Here is a 22,923-nt window from a genome sequence, read left to right on the forward strand (position 1 = left end):
GCTAGAAGCTGCTATTTGTCTATGCACAACCATAAGGCTTAAACTTCTTAACCTCAATATCTTCCTTCCGCTGGCACTTTCAGTTCTTGCAACATGTGGTTTAACTCCTCCTGATTTTGTGTCTTCCACTTGTTTGAACTAGGGTTTTGTGTTTTGTTGTTCTTTTATTGTAGTATTGTGCAAGGCAAGAGATAAAAATGCATATAATTACGATTACTTTAGTCTTGTTTTTTCTCGAAGTGTAAATGATATGATCATAAGAGTTTGTGCGTTTTTGTTATGTTTGGTATTTTTAATTTAACTCATATAAATTTTATTTGTGTAACTTGAAAATAATGTATTGGCTCTTATGTTCATCTGCATGAAGTTCCTTTCATCTTTGTGTAACTTCAACTGGTATCTTTGTCGTTAACTAAATCACATAATAAAATCCAACTTAACGAGTCAAAATGACAAAGGCCTGAATTTAGTAGATTATAGTAGCAAGGCCACTCTACCCCTTACTATATTTCCTGGCTTATTTTAAAAAAAAATGTAATTTGCACCTTAAGGAGGTGTTGCCTTTTATTTCATCAAAAAATAGAGGTTACAAAATAACAGAGGTTAGATATGACTAAACCCTGAAGCATTCCTCAGTCTAGTATTACAGGGAGAAAAATTAAGACTAAAAAAAAAAAACTCCCAAAAGACTATTTAAATAAGAATGTTCCTTGATTGTTTATGCCTTCTGGAGGATAATTTCTTGAAAATCCAGATAGTATGCACTACCAGCCTGCTTTGGAAGATCTTTAGCATAATAAAATTGTTTTTCTTGATTCTCCATGCTCCATTTTGCTAGAGCATCCGCAATTTGATTTTCCTCCTATATAACAGTGTTAAACTCTATTAGATGTCTGAGAGAGAATTTGACTAATATCAACTATTGAATCTTGAACCTGCCAAGTTGTGTTGCTTTTGCCCTTTATCATGATAACAATAATAAGGGTATCACTTTCCAGTACAATATATTGAAAACTGTGTGAAATACACCATTGTAAGCCATAGATTATAGTCTTTGCTTCAGCAAAATTACTGCTACCCATTCCCATGTATTTAGCAAAGGACTTGATCAGTCTTCCATTGTTATCTCTAACTATTCCTCCTGGTCCAATATAATCAGTTGCATTGTGATTGCCATCTGTGTTGAGTTTTATCCAACTCATTGGAGGTCTGATCCACTCCATTGTGATGCAATTAATTTTTTGTGAGCTGATCATAACTTGTTTGGTGAGATCCTTCCATTTCCATGTCCATTGAGTAGTAGAGTTAGTCTTTGATACAATTTATTTTATATAGTAGAAAATCTGGTAAACAATTTTGTCTTTTGAAATTTTTTTTCCCCATATCTGTAGGAACATCTAGCCTTCCATATTTCCCATAAAATAAATATAGGAATAATTTTGAGTAGATCTTTGTGTAAGGTGTTTTTGGGCTTGAGGGCACCACTTCATCATTTGGGTTTTGACGGAGCCTGGTTCCCATGGGATTCCAAAAAATTCCATGTAACTCTTGTCAGGTCTCCATTTATCATATTTAAATCGTCTACTTAAGTCTCTTTTGATAAAACGAACTATAGTACTTACTAAGCTGCACATTTATATTCTTTCTTAGTGAAGTACTTATACATGATATTGTTCTATTAGAGAACAATTGTTTGAATCTTTTTTTCTAGTGGTTTTTTTTTTTTTTTTTGAAGAAGAAGCTGAATGTTTTTTTCTTCAAAATATGAATAGAGATTTACCTCTTTTTTTGACAAAATTGCAAACAAACAAAGTTGCAAAAGTTTAAATCACTTCTCCAAACAAACCCCAATATGTCGACTAAATTTGATTATTATATACAGTACGCAATTTTAGTCTGCAAGCGGCCAAATTGGCGAACTGTGTAAAAATAAAGTCACCAGAATATGATAAAAATGAATGCCATTGATTGTATGTCAAGATCAATATGTCTAAATTTGTAGTAGGAATAGATATAATACATGATCAATAAACGTGAAATTTGCTCTCAGTTATAAGAATCTGAATCATGGGTTGTCTATACATGCTTGTGGCTAATTATAGTTCTTCCAAAGCAGCTTGGCCCAATTTATGGAAATATCAGAGACAAATCGCTCTCTCAAGTCTTCTATTTTTTTATTTATTTTTTCACATGAAGGGAATTACATCGTAGGAAATCAAACCCTCACCAATAAGGTGAAAGTTTAGGTAGTTAACTAACTGAGCTACCAAGTTCTCGCTTGCTCTCTTAAGGCCAGTCTTCTCTCCACTCCGAAAAATAATTAAATGACTTCTTGATTAATGGACATAAGATCACGAGCATTTTCAAATTTAGCCGATGCATAACTTGTCCGACCCGCCCAGACTTGAATGAGTTAAGCTGGACACACACATTTATTTATTTTTGAACATATAATTATTGATGGGTCATATTGGACATAGCACATCAAAAAGTTTTGGCTAATTAAATTGCACATGCAACCCATAAAAGAACTCATCGACGCATAAGAAGATATCATTTTTAGTTTGTTTTGTTTGATATAGTCATGATAAATAAATGATTTTTTTTATTATTTTAATTTTGTAATTAAACAAATAAATGGACAAACAAACAAATGAAAATCATTATGAATTGTCTGAGTTAAGTTATGATCAATTGTGTGTAGTTCAACTGTTCAAGTAGACTCGTCTATTTTGGCCCAAGCAAACTTTGGGCAAGTTTATGACCCCACTCGTTTTTAATACTGTATTTACTTCAACCCATTTAACACCCTAATAGTAAAAATTTGCTCGCACCCAATATTTACAACGCACCAATCAGTGCATAGAATGTGTTTGCTAATAGACTATTATCACCAGAGATGAATTTAAGCTTAAAATTTGAGTTACGTGACCGCATGGTCAATCGACTAAACTCAATATATTATGTGTATAATTTTGAAAATATACACTAGCTCTTGCGAGTTTTTGTTTTTGCTTTTAGTTTCTAAAGCAGCCTTTTAATTTTTATTTTTATATTATTCAAAATCTTTTTTCTTCTATAATTCTAATTACTCAAAAATAAAAAAACGTGTTTTTTATGTTACATCTAATGACTTTTTCCCCCTTTTACTTCTAATTACCCCAAGTCCCAAAGGCAAAAGAAATTTTAAAACAAAACAATAGGCGCTAAGCTGCAACATAGCTAATGGTGAACCTATCCTCTTGAAATCTTGGATTCACCTCTGATTATCACTCAAGATAGTGGTTACTTGTATATGCTCACCTTTCACCCTATTAAATCACTTAACCATGCTAAGTTGATATAGTTTGATTTAAAATTGGGTGTAAGTATTGTAGAGAAATATAGCAGAAGAAAAGTAAATCGGGGAAACCTTCTGCTAGCCCAAGATCTAACTAAGATCAGAAGATTCAACTAAAGAAGAAGAAGCTAGAAAAAGGAGAATTTGGTTATGAAAGAAAGACTTATATTGATAGTATTAGCTTACAATTGGGGTTGGCTTGACTTGGTTACAAATGACTAAGGCCACCCCTATTTATACTTGTCTAGGGATGCTTCTAGATATTATTCTAGATAAATCCATAAGAAAAATCTAACCATCTTTATCTCCACTACTCTAGAATATCTAGATTTTTCTTTAGAATAATTATCCAAGATCCTACACTAGACTATTCTAGATAATTCTATCCTCAACTATAAATATCTAAGTGTCTAGAATTTCTAGACAATTCTTAAATACAATATATATCAAAGATATTATATCTATGATATTTTTGTTCTTCCAAAAAATTAACTTTATTTTTTCACAAGTATATCTACATGAAATTTGTAAAATCTACCCGTTAAAGAAGATAAAATCACTGCTCACGAAGGTAGAAATATTGGGAGAGCTATGTTGGGACGATTTCTTGAGATATAATATTTATATCCATGGGGTAATAATTCTGATCCAGAAAGTATGGCAAATTGACAATCAAATTTTCTTTAAAATTATTACTTCCTTTTTCTTTTTTCTACATGTGAAATATATATAGTCAAATCTCTATAATGGCAGTATTTGTCCTGAAATTTCATGGCCTTTATAGTGAGGTATTTTTATGTATGTATACTGACATTTGATGTTTAGATCTCATTTAGCTATTATAAACAAAAGTGCGCAAGCAATTATTTTTTTGTACTTTTCATGTTATAAACGAAAACAATATACTTGTCAATTTCAAAATTCCATTTGATTTTCATATCTCATTAATTAAATATTGAAAAGACTAATAAATCCATAGCTAGTTATACCATACAGATAAAGAATTAAAATTTAAGGAACATATGCATTTAAAATTAATTAAGAATTTAAATATTTCAAGTTTGACATAATAATTTTACAATAGTAAGTTGTTTCGTAAATTTCAGTCTCTTAGTGAAAATATAACGCTTGAATTGACAAAGAATTTTGTCCAAACTTTCAGCAAAAGGGAGTTCAATAGTTTTCCCTTAAAGGCTGTGTAAGAGCTAGCTTAACAGTTGAGTCTTCTATACCCAAATAGCAGTAGGTTGAGGCTCTTCATCAATACTTTCATTGTCACCTTCAATGTCTCTTGTTCTTCCACTCCAATCATTTGTGCAATATACTATTCATCCGTGTAAGTTTCGAGGATTGAAAGTGTTGCTGCAAACTCCATACGTATAAGTGTTAGCATCCATTGCTTGATTGGTGTTACGAGATGGGATTTGGGCTATAAGTAATGATACACTACCAATATCCTCAACAAATTCTAAGTTTTCACTATTAGCATTGGGGTTGTCATTTGTAGGTAGAATTCTGTTATTTCTTCAAAACGATATTTGAATTATAGAGAGATAATTTTATGAAGAGTGTACCGTTATAATGAATGTCACTGCTGTTGTAGGTAGAATGTTGTTATAGAGAAGTAAAAAAATATAACATGAAAAATCAGTTTCGAAGAAAATCAGACCGTTATAGTGAAATGTTGATATAACGAATGACAATTATAGAGAAGTTTGATTATATTGATAGTCAACAGTAGTTTTGGTTTACTATGAGATATAATTTCTTGAATAGAATGTAATATATGACCATCACCCGCTTAAATAAGGGAGGGAATAAATATTTGCGCAAGCCTAAACTATTATAATTATCGAATCCTGTTTGAAAATACCGCACATGTACTATCGAAGAGTTCAAGATTTACATACAATAATATCTTGCTATATGGATCTAGTGTTATTTTGCTGAAACTAGGTTATAGTCATCAAATCTCTTGCTAGTACAATAATCTCTTCGGTGGGTCCAGGATTAACTATATGGATCCCCCCCCCCCCCCCCCCCCCCCCCTTTTTTTTTTCTTTTTCTTTTTTCCGGTTTATTGGTTCTAGATTTTTGAGTTGGATATATAGGCTAATAGGTTGGGAATAGAATTACTACTATTAAAAAGAGTTAGTTGAGCTCGCTTTCTCGTCATCCGTTGTGGGCTCCATTAAAAAATAATTATGTGCTCCATATATATATTAAACAACTAAAATAAAATAAAAATTGTGGGCAAAAATTATGGGCCCTATATATATATATATATATATATATATATATATATATATATATTAAACAACAACTAATATATGGCATCAAGTCGGCATCGAGGTAGTTTACGGCTTGCCTTTCGGCTAGAGTCCAATTAGAAAAAAAGTGAATCCCATATTAAAAATCAAACAACGTTAAAAAAAATTGTAGGCCCCATATTAAACACCAACCAGTATTAAAAAACTAAAGACAAGAAAAAAAGTGGAACCCACCACATCCAAACTCACAAAAAAAAAAGTGAATCCCATATTAACAAAATCAATCAATATTAAAAACAAAAAGTGAATCCTATATTAAAAAAACAAACAATGTTAAAAAAATGCTTAGAAAATCAAACCTATATATATTAAAAAAAATTGTGGGCCCCATATTAAACACCAACCAGTATTACAAAAAAAGGTGGAACTCACCACATCCAAATTCATGGGAAAAAAGTGGACCCCATATTAATAAAATCAAGCAATATTTTCTTTTTTAAAAAATCCCATTTTAAAAAAAAAACAATGTTAAGAAAAAAAATTATGGGCCCCATATTAAACACTAACTAGTATTTAAAAAAAAAAGTGGAACCCACAACATCCAAACTCACGGAAAAGAAATTGGACCCCATATTAACAAAATCAAGCAATATTAAAAAAAAAAAGTGAATCCCATATTAAAGAAAACAAACAATGTTAAAAAAAATGCTTAGAAAATCGAAAAATTAAATCAATAATGATGGACTCATTGCCACATGCGTATCAACCCATTAGTGGCAGCAAATGAAATTATTGTACAACAACATACTTAAAACACTTATATATGTGAAAAGAGATTAATGCCATAAAACAAAAAATAATATTAAATGGAGATCAAAAATTCTAATTCTAATTGACGTTTCCTTTAAAAATCGTGTAAAAAATAACACAAAAATTAAAATGAGTTAAATAAAAAATATTTACTGAAAATTAAGAAATAGAAGTTCTTCATTTAAATAGAAAATCAAATTTCTACTTTGTTTCATTTTAAACATGTAAAATTAATATAATAATTAGAATTAGAATTATCCAAATCAAAATTTGATAAAAAAAATTATATGTATTACTTTATTACTACTATATAGAAGAGCCGGTTTATAGAGGCAAGATCGTTGTGCGTGTTCGGTTCTATTTTTTTATTTAAGGGTAAAAATATCCTTTGTGGTCCCACCCATTATTTTGAAAAAAAAATAATTACATTTTATACTTTATATTACCAACTCTTCTAAACAGTAGATAAAAATACTTTATTATATTTCTATTTTTCTACTATATAAAAGCATCAGTTTACACGTGCTTCGACGACAATCACTCTTAAAAAAAAAAGATGGACTCCACCCTCTCCAAACTCATGAAAAAAAAAGTAGACCCGTCCTCTCCAAACTCATGAAAAAATTGTGCACCCTATATATTAAAAAATCAAACAATATTCATGTAATTTTCAAAGTATCCCCGTCAAGTCAATAATAGTGGATTCATTACCACATGCATATTAACCCATTAATGAGAGCAAATGAAATTATTGCACAACAAAAAACATGGTCCCTATATTATTACTTTTCTTCAAAATATTTAATTACTGTATTTGCTATTCCGTCATGTCATTTATTTTTTATGTTTACTAAAATAAATATACTTAATATATATATATATATTTAAAAAATAAGATAAAATTTAATTATTTTTTAAATTTTATTCTTACTCTAATAAATGTGAAAAGAGATTAATATCAAATAATGAATAAGGTAAATTAGTCAAATTATAATTCTAATTCACATTTCCTTAAAAAACCATGCAAAAGACAACATGATAAGTAAAATGAGTTAAACCGAGAATATTTACCAAAAAATAAAAAATAGCATTTCTTCGCTTAAATAGAAAATTAATTTCTACTTTGTTTCGTTTTAAACATGTAAAATTAATTGAATAATTTGAATTAAAATATCCAAATCAAAATTTGATAAAACATAATAAGTATTTTACACATTTAAATTACTGGAATTAAAATTGAATGTATTAATTGATGCTTAAATATTTCTATTATTTTATTTCAAAGAGAGGAAAATAGTTTTCTTTCAAACAATTCTTTTCTTTTAAAAAGTATTAATAAATTTTCGTAGTAAACACGAATAAAATAAAGTTTTAGATACGGAGCACAAACTACAATGTTATATTAATCGTATTTTGAACATAGTATACATATATATATATATATATATATATATATATATATATATATATATATATATATATATATGTAGCTGTATATATATATATATATATATATATATACACTATCTAAACACAGCTACATATACATATATATACTATAATCCGAAGTGTTGGGCCTGTGCGGCCATCTAGTATTTATATATAATAAGGAAAATATTTTAGCAAAAACATCAGATTTGAGTTAAAACTATTAAATTCTGCCAATCCATAATTAATGATATAAATACACCATTGATCTCCTAGCTAGCTATACTCACTGAAGTTGGAACTTGGACGTGTACGCTTATTAAATGTATCGTTCAGCTTATTTTCAATTATTTAATCACTACCACGTCCGGTTGTGTTAAATATCTAAGCGCTTAATATTTGGGATTCTGAATTATCTCACTTCTTCCGTTAATTGAGGTCATAACAATGCTGTGAATAACTCCAATTCAACTACGAACAGAGCATATTCACAAACATATACACATAATGAAAAACAATACATGTTTCTTGATAACGTCCAAATACACTCCTCAAAGAGAAAGTGTACACGGTCGTATGCAATATATTTACCCAACTATGAGTTGGGGTCGATCCCACAGGGAACAATATGCTAGGCGATTAAGAAAGTAAGGAATTTTCACCAACTAAGCTAAAGCCAAACGATAAATGGTATTTTGGTTTTTTGTTTGAGAAAATTATGACTAAAGCGAAAATATAAACTAACCTAGAAAGCGAGTAAAATGATCAATGGCCACAAGCATGGATAATAGGAGATTACACTCAAGTAACGATCCAACGTATTTTAAGATTTTACAACTAAGAGCGGATTTGTGTTGATAGATAATGATTTCTAAAATCTCATTGAAAGTCTTCCAACCAAATCAATGAATTTCACTCTAAGCTTTTTCAAGCCTTAGAGTGTGATATTAGGCACAATCAATTTAACCTCAAGTAACTATCCTCTTCCGAGCTCAAGTTATTAGATGAGTTTAATGACCCAAATTCTTGTTAATTAATTTTTCCCAACCTAGATTTCCTTTTCCAAGCTCAATCTAAGTAAATGGGTGAGTCCTAGGGTTAGCTAATCCCTTTGGAAACATTTAAGAACGAGATTAATTAAATCAACAAAGACCCACTTCAATAGCAATAAAAATCATTCAATACATAAGAAAAACAAGAGTTTCAATCCAAACTTTAATCAAGAATATTTTCATAAACAAGATTCAAGTCTAGAAATGAAATACTACACACTAAATTATTCAATACAAAACAAAGAATTGAAGAAAGGTTTAAGAATTATCTCATTAAAGTGCTCCAATCTTCTCCTCCAATGGTGTAGGTAAAACCCTAGCCTCCAAAACTTGCAAAATGACAAAAGATAGAAAATGTTTTGCCCTAGCTTCTCTTTAGTAGCTCAGATTTTTCCAAGTCCAAACAATGACAAAATAAACCCCAAAGTTTCAGTTTTGCAAATCTGTCCCGTTTTTGCAAAACTGTCCAGTTTTGCAAAAATGTCCAGTTTGGCCTCTTTTTGACTTGCTTTTCACTTGGTTTCTTCCGATCACTTCTAAATCACGTAAAACTGGATAGAACACCAATATCTATTTTGGCTTGTTTTGCTCTATTTTGTTCCATTTTGATCCATTTTGCTCTTTTATGCTCTCCGGGTATCTTTTCCTACAAAACAACATAAAAACACAAAAAGTAACAACAAAAGTGCTTAAAGAGTCACACAAACTTAAGGAATTAGCATCGAATATCGCGTAATTTCACGACTCATCATTTCTCTTCACATAGGATAAGAATCTGCGACATTTGTAGGACAAAAAAAAAGTTGAACCAAACTAATACAAAAGAAAACATAAATAGATTTCGTGCACTAATTTAGTGCGTGAAATGACCAAACTGCAAAAATAAAAGTTTGGCCTTTCACGCACTAAATTAGTGTGTGAATGAGCCAACAAAAAGTCATCCTCCTTTGACCTTTTCAGCCAATGAATTTCAACTCCCATTTCTATTTTCTCACATCATTTGTCTTCCATTAGTTGCCCACTTGCTTTCCCTTTTTCTTAAGTTCTCATTGCACTGCATCGCATGGAGTCCGGAATCAAAATGCCCCCCCCAAAAAATCACTTTGAACGTAGCTAAAATACCCCAACAAAAAAAAAAAGCTACAAAACTAACTTTAGCGCAGTAATTTACTGCGCTAAAGCAGTTCACGGAGACGGAGCCGTTAACTGCTTTAGCGCAGTATTATACTGCGTTATAGAAGCATTTTTTTTTCAATGATGCAGTAAAACACTGCGTTATAGAAACAATACCAAAAACAATTGGCCAACTTTATTTTTTGCAACACTTAGTGTTTTTTTTCATACTTGGACCAACGATTAATCGTGTATCAAGACTCTGAAACGTCAATATTTTATATAAAATATTTTTTACTGCGTATAATAATGTAGGCCCAATACATCAAAGATACGTAGACGTTCGGATCATCATTTTAGGGGTTGAAAAGGTGCCTGAAATAAGTTTTGTTTGAAAAAACTTAGTGTTTTTTCCATACTTTGACCAACGATTAGTCATGTGTCAAGACTCTGAAACGTCAATATTTTATATAGATCCTGATATTTTTTTTCTGCGTACAATAATGTAGGCCCAATACATCAAGGATACGTAGACGTTCGGATAGTCATTTTAGGGGTTGAAAAGGTACCCGAAGTAAGTTTTGTTTGGAAACTTTAAGGTGTTTTATATTTTAAGATTTTGATTTAGGCGTGTTACTTTTTAAGCAAAACATAACTTTATTTTGAATATAAATATAATTCTAAAAAATATAGGGAATAAAACTAGTTATAAAGTCGTCAAACTTTAGATGGTCATAACTTAGGGAGATTTGTTTTTTTACTTCTATAACGCAGTGAAATACTGCGCTAAAGCAGTTAACTTTTTTTTGTTGGGGTATTTTGGCTCAAAGTGATTTTTTTGGAGGCATTTTGATTCCGGACTCCATGCGATGAAGTGCAATGAGAACTTAAGAAGAAGAGAAAGCAGGTGGGCAACTAATGGAAGACAAATGATGTGAGAAAATAGAATGGGAGTTGAAATTCATTGGCTGAAAAGGTCAAAAGAGCATGACTTTTTGTTGGCTCATTCAAATACAAAAAAAAAAAAAAAAACATAAATAGGTTTCACGCACTAATTTAGTGCGTGAAACCTATTTATGGTTTTTTTTATTAGTTTGGTTCAACTTTTTTTTTTTGTCCTATAAAAGTTGCGGATTCCATAGATAAGGATAAAAGAAAAATGACAACCTTACGACAAATAGACTTCTATATGGTAAAGCACAAAATCAAGCTTATGAGATTGAAAGAGGAACTTATTTCAAGATACTCGATCAATTCCACTTATTACACAACCATAACAACAAAGAGTTAATTACCACACACTGGAATATATTATCCTTACATGAGAAATGCATAGCTAGGTTGTTCAATTAGGACACTGGAAGCCAGATGGAACTTTTTTATCACAAGCATTGAGAAGAAGGCTTAGAGAAATAGGGACATTAAGGTTGATTCCAAGAACATTTGCGTTAATGGCAATGCATAAACAAAGAGCGGCATCAAGATCAACAAGTCCTTGAATGAGAGAACAACAAGGTTTATTTGATGAATTTCCAATTTTAACTCCAAGTAAATTGCCAAGAACATTAGCACAAACACCTAATTTGAGAGTATCAATAGAACACTTGTCTTGGGAGCTGAGGCTCGGGGTTGGCGTTGGCGTCGGCATAGGCATTGGCGTCGCTTTAGGCGATGCACTCGCAAGATAGAAAAAAAGAATGTTTACAAGAAGAAAGAGAGCAAGGCAGGTGGTTTTCTTAGAAGCGGTTTTCTACTAAGTAGTTTTAAGTAGGATTTTGGGTTTGGTTGATATTGAAAAGATTATAGGAGGTGAGTATTTATAGAATGCAAAATTAAGCATCATGGTCAATATATATATATATATATATATATATATATAGAGAGAGAGAGAGAGAGAGAGAACACGTTGGAAGGTTGAAAATGAGAATAAGAGAAATTGAAGAGAAATAGTGTAAAAGGATTATTACTAAATATATTTCAGAAAAATAAAATAAAATTATAAAAGTTACATTACTTTGTAATGATATAATGTAATTACTATCAATTCTCACCTCCCCTTGAAAATTGAAGAGTACACTTACACCCTTTAAATAACACTCAACTTCATGCTGACTTGTTTAGACAAACATACAAAACTGTATAAGTACACCCAACTACACACAAATCCATTCCTTAGGTGACTTTCCAAACAGGCTCCTAATATAAATTAAGTTGCAGAAACTATGTGTCAGGGGCGGTTCAACAAATTCGGGGGCCTAAAGCCAAACTGCAATATGAGGCCTTAATTTATTTTGTGTCATTTATATCAATGACAAATGTAGATGACTCAAAAAGATCTATATTCAGAGATAATGTGAAGATGTAAATGAATAAAAAATTAACGAATGAATTATAATTTCTAATCTTTTTTGTTAAACTCGTTTCATCACAACTAAACCTGTCAACCGGTTCGGGTTAACCGGTTCAAACCGGTAACCAGAACCGGTTTCGGTTAACCGTTTATTATATACCGGTCCAGTTTCAATCTTTTTGGAACCATAATCGGTTAAACCGGTAAAATCGGAACCGGACCAGTTAAACCGGCAAAATCGGTGGAATTGTTATTATTATTTTTTAAGTAGAGCCGTTGGGCTGCTCTGTTGGACCGTTGGCCAACGGTCCCAAACCCATTCCCCCCCCCCCCCCCCCCCCCCCAAAAAAAAACCCCCAAACATTTTTTTAACACTTTAACCCATCCCAACCCCTATATAAACCCCTCTCCATTTTCATTTTAATCCACACCAATTTACTCTTCTCTTTCTCTCAAATCTCAATCTCTGAATTATAGTTACTTTGCAACAATTAGCCACTTTAAATTTCTCTAAAATAAATATTATAAAGTCTTATTATTGTTTCAATTATTAATTTTGCAATTATAATATTAATTGTTGGTGGAGTTGGTGGTTTTGCAACAATCCGACGTAGATTTGGTGGAATTGCAATTCTAGCCGCCTTCACTTTGTTGGAAATTAGTCCGGCAATTGGTACCTTCATTCCAACTCTATCTTTATTTTTCACAATTTAATTTACGCAATTTAATTTGTTGCAATTTAGTTTCTTGTGATTTAAATTAATTCTATTTAATAATGGCGAAGAGATTTAGATGCGGTGCCGGTAGTAGTGGTATTATTAGGGGTAGGCTTAATGAGGAAAAATTTGTGGAAGAAACACCTAATTTAGGTGTTGATGTTGGTGGAAATAATCCACTTTTAGGTCACGAGGCAATGCAACAACATTATACCGACACTTTTAATGAAATTGATGATAATGATGATGATGAAATACATGCCCCCGAAAATTCCATAGGAGATACATGTCCTGCACAATCACATACACAAGACAAATCGCCTAAAACTCGTAAGCCAACTGCTAAAATTTGAAAATTTATGACTAAGGATAAAGGAAGCCAAACATCTAAATATACCCTATGTGGACAAGTATTTGCTTTTAGGAAAGAAACTAGTAACGATGGTGGAACGGGTACACTAAATGCTCATATGAGAAAGAAACATATGGATGTTTGGGAAATGAAAACGGGTTGAAATGTGTGTGGAGGGGGAGGGGGTATTCAAATGACGATAGACTCATAAACCGGTAAAAATTTTAAGTATGACAAGAAAAAATAGCCTATAAAAATAGCTAAAATGGTAGCTTATGATTGTTTATCATTTTCATTTCCTTCGGGTTTGGGATTTGTTACTTACATTCAATGTTGTTATAATCCTTTATTTGAGGGTATTCCTAGAAGTACTTGTAGAGCGGATGTTATAGATTTATATAAAAAATATAGATTTTTTTTTTGCGCTATGCATTTAATTCTTTAAATTTTAATATTTCTCTTACCGTTGATTTGGGTCTTAGTCTTAACAAGTTAAATTTTTTTGCTATTACATGTCATTGGGTTGATAAAAATTGGGTTATGCAAAAGAGAATTATATCTTTTTTATATGATGAACGAAAAGGTCGTCATGATGGAAAAAATTTAGAGGATTTAATGTCTACTATTATGAGATTTTTTAACATATATAGAAAAATATTTTGTATTGCTTTAGATAATGCTTCTAATAATACAAAGGTGATTGGTTTTTTTAAAAAGAGAATTAAACCATCCTCTAAAAAATATTTTTCATGTGAGTTGTAGTTGTCACACTTTAAACTTAATTGTTAAAGATAGTCTTGTGCGTTTTGACGATTCTATTCAAAAATTTAGAGAGGCGGTTGCGTTTCTTTTTTGTAATGCTAATAGGGGAAGACTTAGAGATTTTAAGAATTGTTGTCTGGAAAATAATCTTAGACCTAGAAAAATTCAAGTAGAAATTGAGAGTAGGTGAAACTACACTTACATTATGCTACAACAAGCATATGAGTATAGGATTCACATACAACAAGTTCACAACAAATATAATATTAATAATGATGATTGGTTAAATTTTACGCATTTGGGAAGATGCTAAGGAATGTGTTGAACTCTTAGAAATTATTTATAATGCAACTCTTGCTTTTTCTAAAAAAATCTCTCCTACGGTAACCGAAATTTTAGCCTACTTAGCGGAAATAGCTAGAGTTTTATAAGAGTATAAATATAAACCAGCTATCAAGCGGCTATTTTTGATATGACAAAAAAAATTAAGAAGTATTTTTTTTTCCTATCTTAACTTATTTAGATTGGGTTCTCTTTTAAATCCTTGTTTAAAAGTATCTTATGCTAAAACATTGGTTGGTCAAATTTATATATATTTAGAAATTGAAGAGGGAATTCAATCATATTTAGCTGAAGTCGAACTCACTATTGATGACGAGTTTAGAATTTTTTTTACTCATTATTCTAATTTGAAAGAACATGCTACACCTATTGCTCCACGTCCTACTACTTCTCAAAGCATCAAAAAGGGCTTGTCGAGTTTAACAGTTTTATATTCACATTCAACTCTTTCTTGTTGTGCAAACGTTGATGAATATTACTTTTATTTGATTCAGCCAGATGTGGATATTAAGGAACTAGATGGGTTGGACGTCTTAATATGGTGGAAGAAGTACAAGGCAAGTCATCTGATACTCTCAAGAATGGCTCGAGATATCCTTACGGTTCAAGTATCAACCGTGGCTTCAGAGAGTGCATTTATCCAAGGAAGACAACAAATTGGAGACCATAGGCACTCATTATACGACTTTAGCTTGCAAGCACTAGTATGCATTTGCGATTGGATTAGATCGGAGAGACACAACCAAAGCTTAGAAGCGGAGCAAGGCGAAGAGGAAGAGATTGAAGATTTGATATCAAGTCGACCGGACCAAATGGAAGACTTTGAAGATATCTCCATGGCCGAATGTGATATGGGGGAAATTAACCAAATGATTGAGAATTGGTAATTTTATTATTCTACTATTTCTTTGCAACTCATGTATTATTTGCAAGTTAAAAAAAACTACTACTTGTAAATAAATGTTATATATATATATATATATACACGAATTTATAAACTTAGAAAAATGAATTAAACTTTACGTATAAACTTATATAACATATGTAAATATACCTAGTGGTTGAAAAGTGCTCGAACACCATTTTCGTTTGAAGGCTCGGTGACATTAGCTTGAAGTTCTTTACGAATACTTAAACTTGTTCATTAATAATTAATCAAACTTTAGTCAAAATGGCAACATTCATACAAAAAAAAAACTTAATTAAATTGCACCATTCATTTATAACGTTAAGTAGATGAAAATACTTAACATACTAATTAATAAGAAAGCCAAACTTTTTAAAATAAAATCATCAAAGTAAGAACAAAACTTTAAAAGCATTTATCAATTAATGCCCTTGAGTTGATCTTCCGCAACCACCGCGAGATGTGCCACCATCACTAGAGGTACTTCCACCCACTACAACAAATTTGGTCTTCAAGCACCCCGAAAAAGTGTGGCCCAAAAGTCAAAAAGTGTGGTCTTTTATCAAAGGCCACACTTTTTGACTTTTGGCAACGCTTTTGAGAGGGTGGCCATAACAACCGTATCCTTTGACCTATGGCCACGCTTTTCAGACGTGGCCTTACTAGCCACGCTTAAAAGTGTGGCCTATTCCATGGCAAAGACCACACTTGTTATACCTCCGTATGACAACACTTTCCATTCTACAGAAACACTTTGAAAGTGTGGCCTTTGTTATTTTATAGGCCACACTTTCTAAACGTGGCTTCTAACAGAACACCTATAAAACGTAGCCCTTGCCTATATACATAACAAATGGGCTGGGTTATAAAATACTTTTTTAATAGTTTTACTAACAAAAAGTTTTTTATTAAAAGATCACATTTTAAATATATCATATAAATGATATTAGTCAAAAAGTATGCATTACTAGTACTATCACATATTTTGATGATATCAAGAATTAACGTAATTCAAATCCATATAATACTTGCAATGGACTTCAACTTAGTCATGTAATACACATGATAATAAAATTTATGTATCAAAATGCTCATTAGCAAAAAACTTTACAAAACGGAATGTATTCATATAGTATCATGAATGATAGACATCCTAATAGTTATCCAAAATTCTTCATCCATTCACATCAATAGATCAAATTGACTTTCTACCACCAATTGCATCACACACCTTCTCCTACACATAAAAAGAAATTAATAATTAGATGAAATCAAATTTTGATCATTTGTGAAAGCAAGGTAAAAGTAAGTTCCTATTTCACGGAAATTAACAGCCCATCAAAATAAATGAGGATAACCAACTAGTAGAACAAGCATTTACCTAAGGTACTGCTCAACACATTTACGTGAAGTAGAGGAATCTTAAGTAGCATATCCGCCAAATCGGTGCTTTCCAAGGAGAATAACGATTTGAAAAAAAAAGCATAATACACAAGGAACACTAAGAAAAGAAATCAAGATAGACAACTACCAATTAAAACTCTTGCAAGAACTGAAGACTCAAATAAATTCCTCAAAGCGACTATTCAAGAATATTGCTTTTAAAATGTACTGAGCTGTCTACTGGAACAAGCCAACCAGCAACTTCTTCAATATCAAAAGTCATTGGAGCCATAAAAATAATTCAAGTGGAGGTGGAGCAATGATAAGAAACTCACAAGGAAAGATGATAATGGCCTACTTTGTCCGGTTTGAACCTAGCAAGAGCAACATTGCGGAATCTTAAGAACTCTTGTTTGGGGTCCAATGGTGTATTCATCACAACATTATAAATCTTGAGCTACATGTATTCTCCTTTTGTTTATTAATATACAAGGTAGGGGTCCGTCCTAACACCCACCTTGAAGGTGGCTTTAAATTTAAAAAAAAAAAAAGACTTTCAAGGACACTAAAACATATCGTGTACCTCTTGAAAATATAGCCTACTCAATACCACCTGTATCTTTATATGTATTTTTTAGATTGAAACGCTTATGTGCAGGGAAAAAAAGACATAATGCAAAGAGCAGAACACGACAAGGACCAAAAGAATAGTAACTTTAGGTTCAGTTTGCTTCCTAAATATACAGTGAATAAAGCCCACTGCTAGGAATTGGTCCCATAAAAAATTTAAGTTTAATGAGAATGTGGAGTATAAATACCTTTTCAAGAATTGGTCCATGAGTTGATCCAGAAGAATGTGGAAGATTTTGACCTCTAACAGCCTGTCCACTAGTAGCATCAACTGGAGAAGGTTGGTTAGATCCAACAACCCCGGGTATATCTTGAACATTCAATCCAGGGTTTTTTTGTACCAATAGATTAAAGTTATGTCGCAATTGCCTCAATTCTTGCATTTCTTCTCTCATTTCCTTGATTTCTTCTTTCAAAGTAGAGACTTCATTGTTATGCTTCTGTTGGAGCTTGTTGATTTCCTCATTTTTTTTCAGAGAACTTTTTGTCACTGATCTACCATAGCATCGTACTCGACCAGGCTGCTCCTTTCCAAACACTGCCTGAAATGCTTCATTTGCTGTTTCCCCAGAATGTTGACGGTTTTGAAGTTCCGACTATCAAAAAGAAATATTCGTTAGAACAAAATTTATATATAAAAAATCAAATTCCATGATTAGAAATTAACTGCAACTTGACTTACTATTGCACTTTGGGCATCTTCATGAACTTGCTTTCCCTTTTTTGTACGAGTTGCAACAAACATTTCAGATTGTGATGGATCCTCCTTGTTCTCTTTAGAGTCACGCTACAAATTATATTAGAATCAATAAAAAAAACATCAACATACAGTAAAAAAGTATGAGTAGAAATGGAAGTCATTTTTTCACAAACTTTCAAATAAATATTACCAATGCCACGCGTACTCTTGCAAAACTAATAGGTCCCATCCGATGCCTCCACTTTTGTTTTTTTCTATTTTCAGATTTTTTTTGGCTGATGGCCTAAAATTTCACCAACAGAAGTATATTAGTTACTAATCAATAAGAAAAAAAAGATATAATTTAATAATATGTTCAAGAGTAGAATGCATTGTTTAATCTCACTTGGACATCTTCGTCCATCCAATATTCAATTAATTGGCGAAATTGAACTTCTGGTATCTCAGGGGGACGCTTTTCTACCATATCTTCAATACTACGATTCACGTCAAAATGTCTCTCCTTAGTAGTTTTCTTGTGTCGTCTCCAAGCTTCACGAAGACCATCCATCACCCACTTATTTCCTTCTGCTGGAATTATGAACTTGGTCTATGCAAATGACATATATGTTATCTTCATTTGGTAAGAAACCCAATAAAATACACAATTGAAAATTGATTGTTCTTACTTTAACATAATCCACCATTCGTTGTTTTGTATCATCTGGAACAACATGCCAATTAGTGAATAGTAATGTGATAAATCTAGGATTCCTGGCAACTGTTCCTATGAAGTTGCTTAACTGAGACACTCTTTTACCGGTTGGTCCCACGGCTTGTCCTTTGTCAAATGTCACCTCCTCTCTCTCCTGAAGATTTCTTGCATGAATCAGCATACATTTTGTTTGCCCTCGAACTTTCTTCTTATCTGATGTTCCTGGATTGATGTAACAATATATACATAAATAAATAAAAATATAATGAATACAAACAAAATTACAAGGTTTAAGACATACCACCTATATGTGAATCAATGTCCATAGCTTCGTCTCTAACACACTCATCATCGCCAACTTCTTCTTGTGCATCAAAATTATCAAGTTCAATATTATGCTCATCAACAAGAGGGGACGGCATAGATCTGGCCTCATTAACTGGCTGAATATCAGGTAGTTTCTCTCCACCCACATGTGTTCCTTTTTGTTGTAGGAAAAGATCAAGACTTGTCGTCGGTAAGACCGACTTTCTCTTCACCTTTTTGACATTTTGTAGATCATGAGTGCCAAGTTGTTTTTCTCCTTCTCCTTGTTTTTTTCCAATCATATTTGAAGTGTTAAGAACTTCCTTTGAAGACAGTTGGACTGTGGATTTGTGCATAGGTAGTTTACCATTTCCTTGCTACTGAATGGACTCCTTAGATTGAATTAACCTTTGTCTACTTTGTCCTTCTCTTGCATTTGATATTGTAGACATAGGATTCTTCCTTTTATGACTTAATGGTGCTTGCTGTTTCACAGCTCTATTCTCCCGATCATTAGCAAGTTTTTCTCTCTTTATCTGATATTGCTTGGCTAGTTCAGCACTCGATCGAAATTGGAAATCGTAACCTATCTTCTTCATAGGACTTTGAGCTTTGTTTGGATTCAAAACCCTTTTCTTTTCCCTGGATTCATTCTTCATAAAGAGAAAAAAAAAATACTTTAGTAACAATAAAAGGAATACATAACATTGTACAGAAACATAAAAATGCTGTGTGAAAATAATAATAACGCAAAATGCTAAAAATAGTGTTTCTTGTAGAGGAAGGTGTGAAATATGGATGATGAAGGCAGTTAGAGAATTTCTAGAAATCTGCTTATGATGGAATTTGCTGGTGCTAATAGTCAGATGGAGACAGCCTTGGTGCAAGGAAGTAGGATGGTGCTATTGGCATGCATGGAAAGAATTCAAGATTACATAGACAATTCAAGGAAGAAGTGCAAATCCGGAGGTTGTTGGCTGGTCTTATAGGGATTTTGACCAAGGGTGTCCGGAGTTAGTGGATGTTGGTTATAAAAGGAAATGCAATGCTGAATTTACAGAGGAAGTTTGTTGGTGATGAACTGAAAAGGAAGCATTATCATCATGTTCAAGTCCATCTGGAGGAGAACATGGTGATAAAGTTTAAAAAAAAAAACTTGCTGAAATGCAGTGCAAAAAAAATACACTGCAGAAATGCTGGAAAAATTGTGCAGAAATGCTGAAATTCAGTGCAAAAATGCTAAAAATACTGTACTAAAAAGCTGAAACTTAGTACAGAAATGCTAAAACTTAGTCCGGAAATGCTGAAATACCTGTGCAGAAATGCAGAAAATGCAGTGCAGAAATACAAATACGCAGTGCAGAAAAAAATCACTGCTGAAGCACAACACTAAAAAAATACTGAAACTGCAATACAGTGCAGAAATACAAATATGTAATGCATAAAAAAATCACTGCTGAAGCACAACACTACAGAAATGCTGAAACACAGCTGTACTAAAATGCTGAAACTTAGTACGAAAATGCTGAAAAACCTGTGCAGAAATGCAGAAAATGCAGTGCAGAAATACTAAAATGCAGTGCAGAAATACAAATATGCAGTGCAGAAAAAAATCACTGCTGAAGCACAACACTAAAAAAAATACTGAAACGCAGTTTAGAAAATCTTGCAGAAATGCTGAAACGCAGTGCAGAAATGCTGAAAAACTGTGCAGAAATGCTGAAAAAGCTGTGCAGAAAATGCAGACAATGCAGTGCAAAAATACTGAAACTGCAATACAGTGCAGAAATACAAATATGTAATGCATAAAAAAATCACTGCTGAAGCACAACACTACAGAAATGCTGAAACACAGCTGTACTAAAATGCTGAAAAACCTGTGCAGAAATGCAGAAAATGCAGTGCAGAAATACTAAAATGCAGTGCAGAAATACAAATATGCAGTGCAGAAAAAAATAACTGCTGAAGCACAACACTAAAAAAAATACTGAAACGCAGTTTAGAAAATCTTGCAGAAATGCTGAAACGCAGTGCAGAAATGCTAAAACACAGTGCAGAAATGCTGAAAAACTGTGCAGAAATGCTGAAAAATTGTGCAGAAATGCTGAAACGCAGTGCAGAAATGCTGAAAAAGCTGTGCAGAAAATGCAGACAATGCAGTGCAAAAATACTGAAACTGCAATACAGTGCAGAAATACAAATATGTAATGCATAAAAAAATCACTGCTGAAGCACAACACTACAGAAATGCTAAAACACAGCTGTACTAAAATGCTGAAACTTAGTACGGAAATGCTGAAAAACCTGTGCAGAAATGCAGAAAAAATGCAGTGCAGAAATACTAAAATGCAGTGCAGAAATACAAATATGCAGTGCAGAAAAAAATCACTGCTGAAGCACAACACTAAAAAAAATACTGAAACGTAGTTTAGAAAATCTTGCAGAAATGCTGAAACGCAGTGCAGAAATGCTAAAATGCAGTGTAGAAATGCTGAAAAACTGTGCAGAAATGCTGAAACATTATGCAGAAATGCTGAAACGCAGTGCAGAAATGCTGAAAAACTATGCAGAAATGCTGAAAAAGCTGTGCAGAAAATGCAGACAATGCAGTGCAAAAATACTGAAACTGCAATACAGTGCAGAAATACAAATATGTAATGCATAAAAAAATCACTGCTGAAGCACAACACTACAGAAATGCTGAAACACAGCTGTACTAAAATGCTGAAACTTAGTACCGAAATGCTGAAAAACCTGTGCAGAAATGCAGAAAATGCAGTGCAGAAATACAAATATGCAGTGCAGAAAAAAATCACTGCTGAAGCACAACACTAAAAAAAATACTGAAACGCAGTTTAGAAAATCTTGCAGAGATGCTGAAACGCAATGCAGAAATGCTAAAACGCAGTGCAGAAATGCTGAAAAACTATGCAGAAATGCTGAAAAATTGTGCAGAAATGCTGAAACGCAGTGCAGAAATGCTGAAAAACTGTGCAGAAATGCTGAAAAAGCTGTGCAGAAAATGCAGACAATGCAGTGCAAAAATACTGAAACTGCAATACAGTGCAGAAATACAAATATGTAATGCATAAAAAAATCACTGCTGAAGCACAACACTACAGAAATGCTGAAACACAGCTATACTAAAATGCTGAAACTTAGTACCGAAATGTTGAAAAACCTGTGCAGAAATGCAGAAAATGCAGTGCAGAAATACTAAAATGCAGTGCAGAAATGCAGAAAATGCAGTGCAGAAATACTAAAATGCAGTGCAGAAATACAAATATGCAGTGCAGAAAAGAATCACTGCTGAAGCACAACACTAAAAAAATACTGAAACGCAGTTTAGAAAATCTTGCAGAAATGCTGAAACGCAGTGCAGAAATGCTAAAACGCAATGCAGAAATGCTGAAAAATTGTGCAGAAATGCTGAAAAATTGTGCAGAAATGCTGAAAAACTGTGCAGAAATGCTGAAAAAGCTGTGCAGAAAATGCAGTGCAAAAATACTGAAACTGCAATACAGTGCAGAAATACAAATATGTAATGCATAAAAAAATCACTCCTGAAGCACAACACTACAGAAATGCTGAAACACAGCTTTACTAAAATGCTGAAACTTAGTACGGAAATGCTGAAATACCTGTGCAGAAATGCAGAAAATGCAGTGCAGAAACACTGTGCATCTCAATATTACTAGTATTTGTATCCAAACATTTCCACAATAACTGCTTAATATTAGCACCTGATGAATTAGACAAGAAAGCATC

The sequence above is a fragment of the Lycium barbarum genome, chromosome 10, assembly GCF_019175385.1.
Source record: "Lycium barbarum isolate Lr01 chromosome 10, ASM1917538v2, whole genome shotgun sequence".
Lineage (NCBI taxonomy): Eukaryota > Viridiplantae > Streptophyta > Magnoliopsida > Solanales > Solanaceae > Lycium > Lycium barbarum.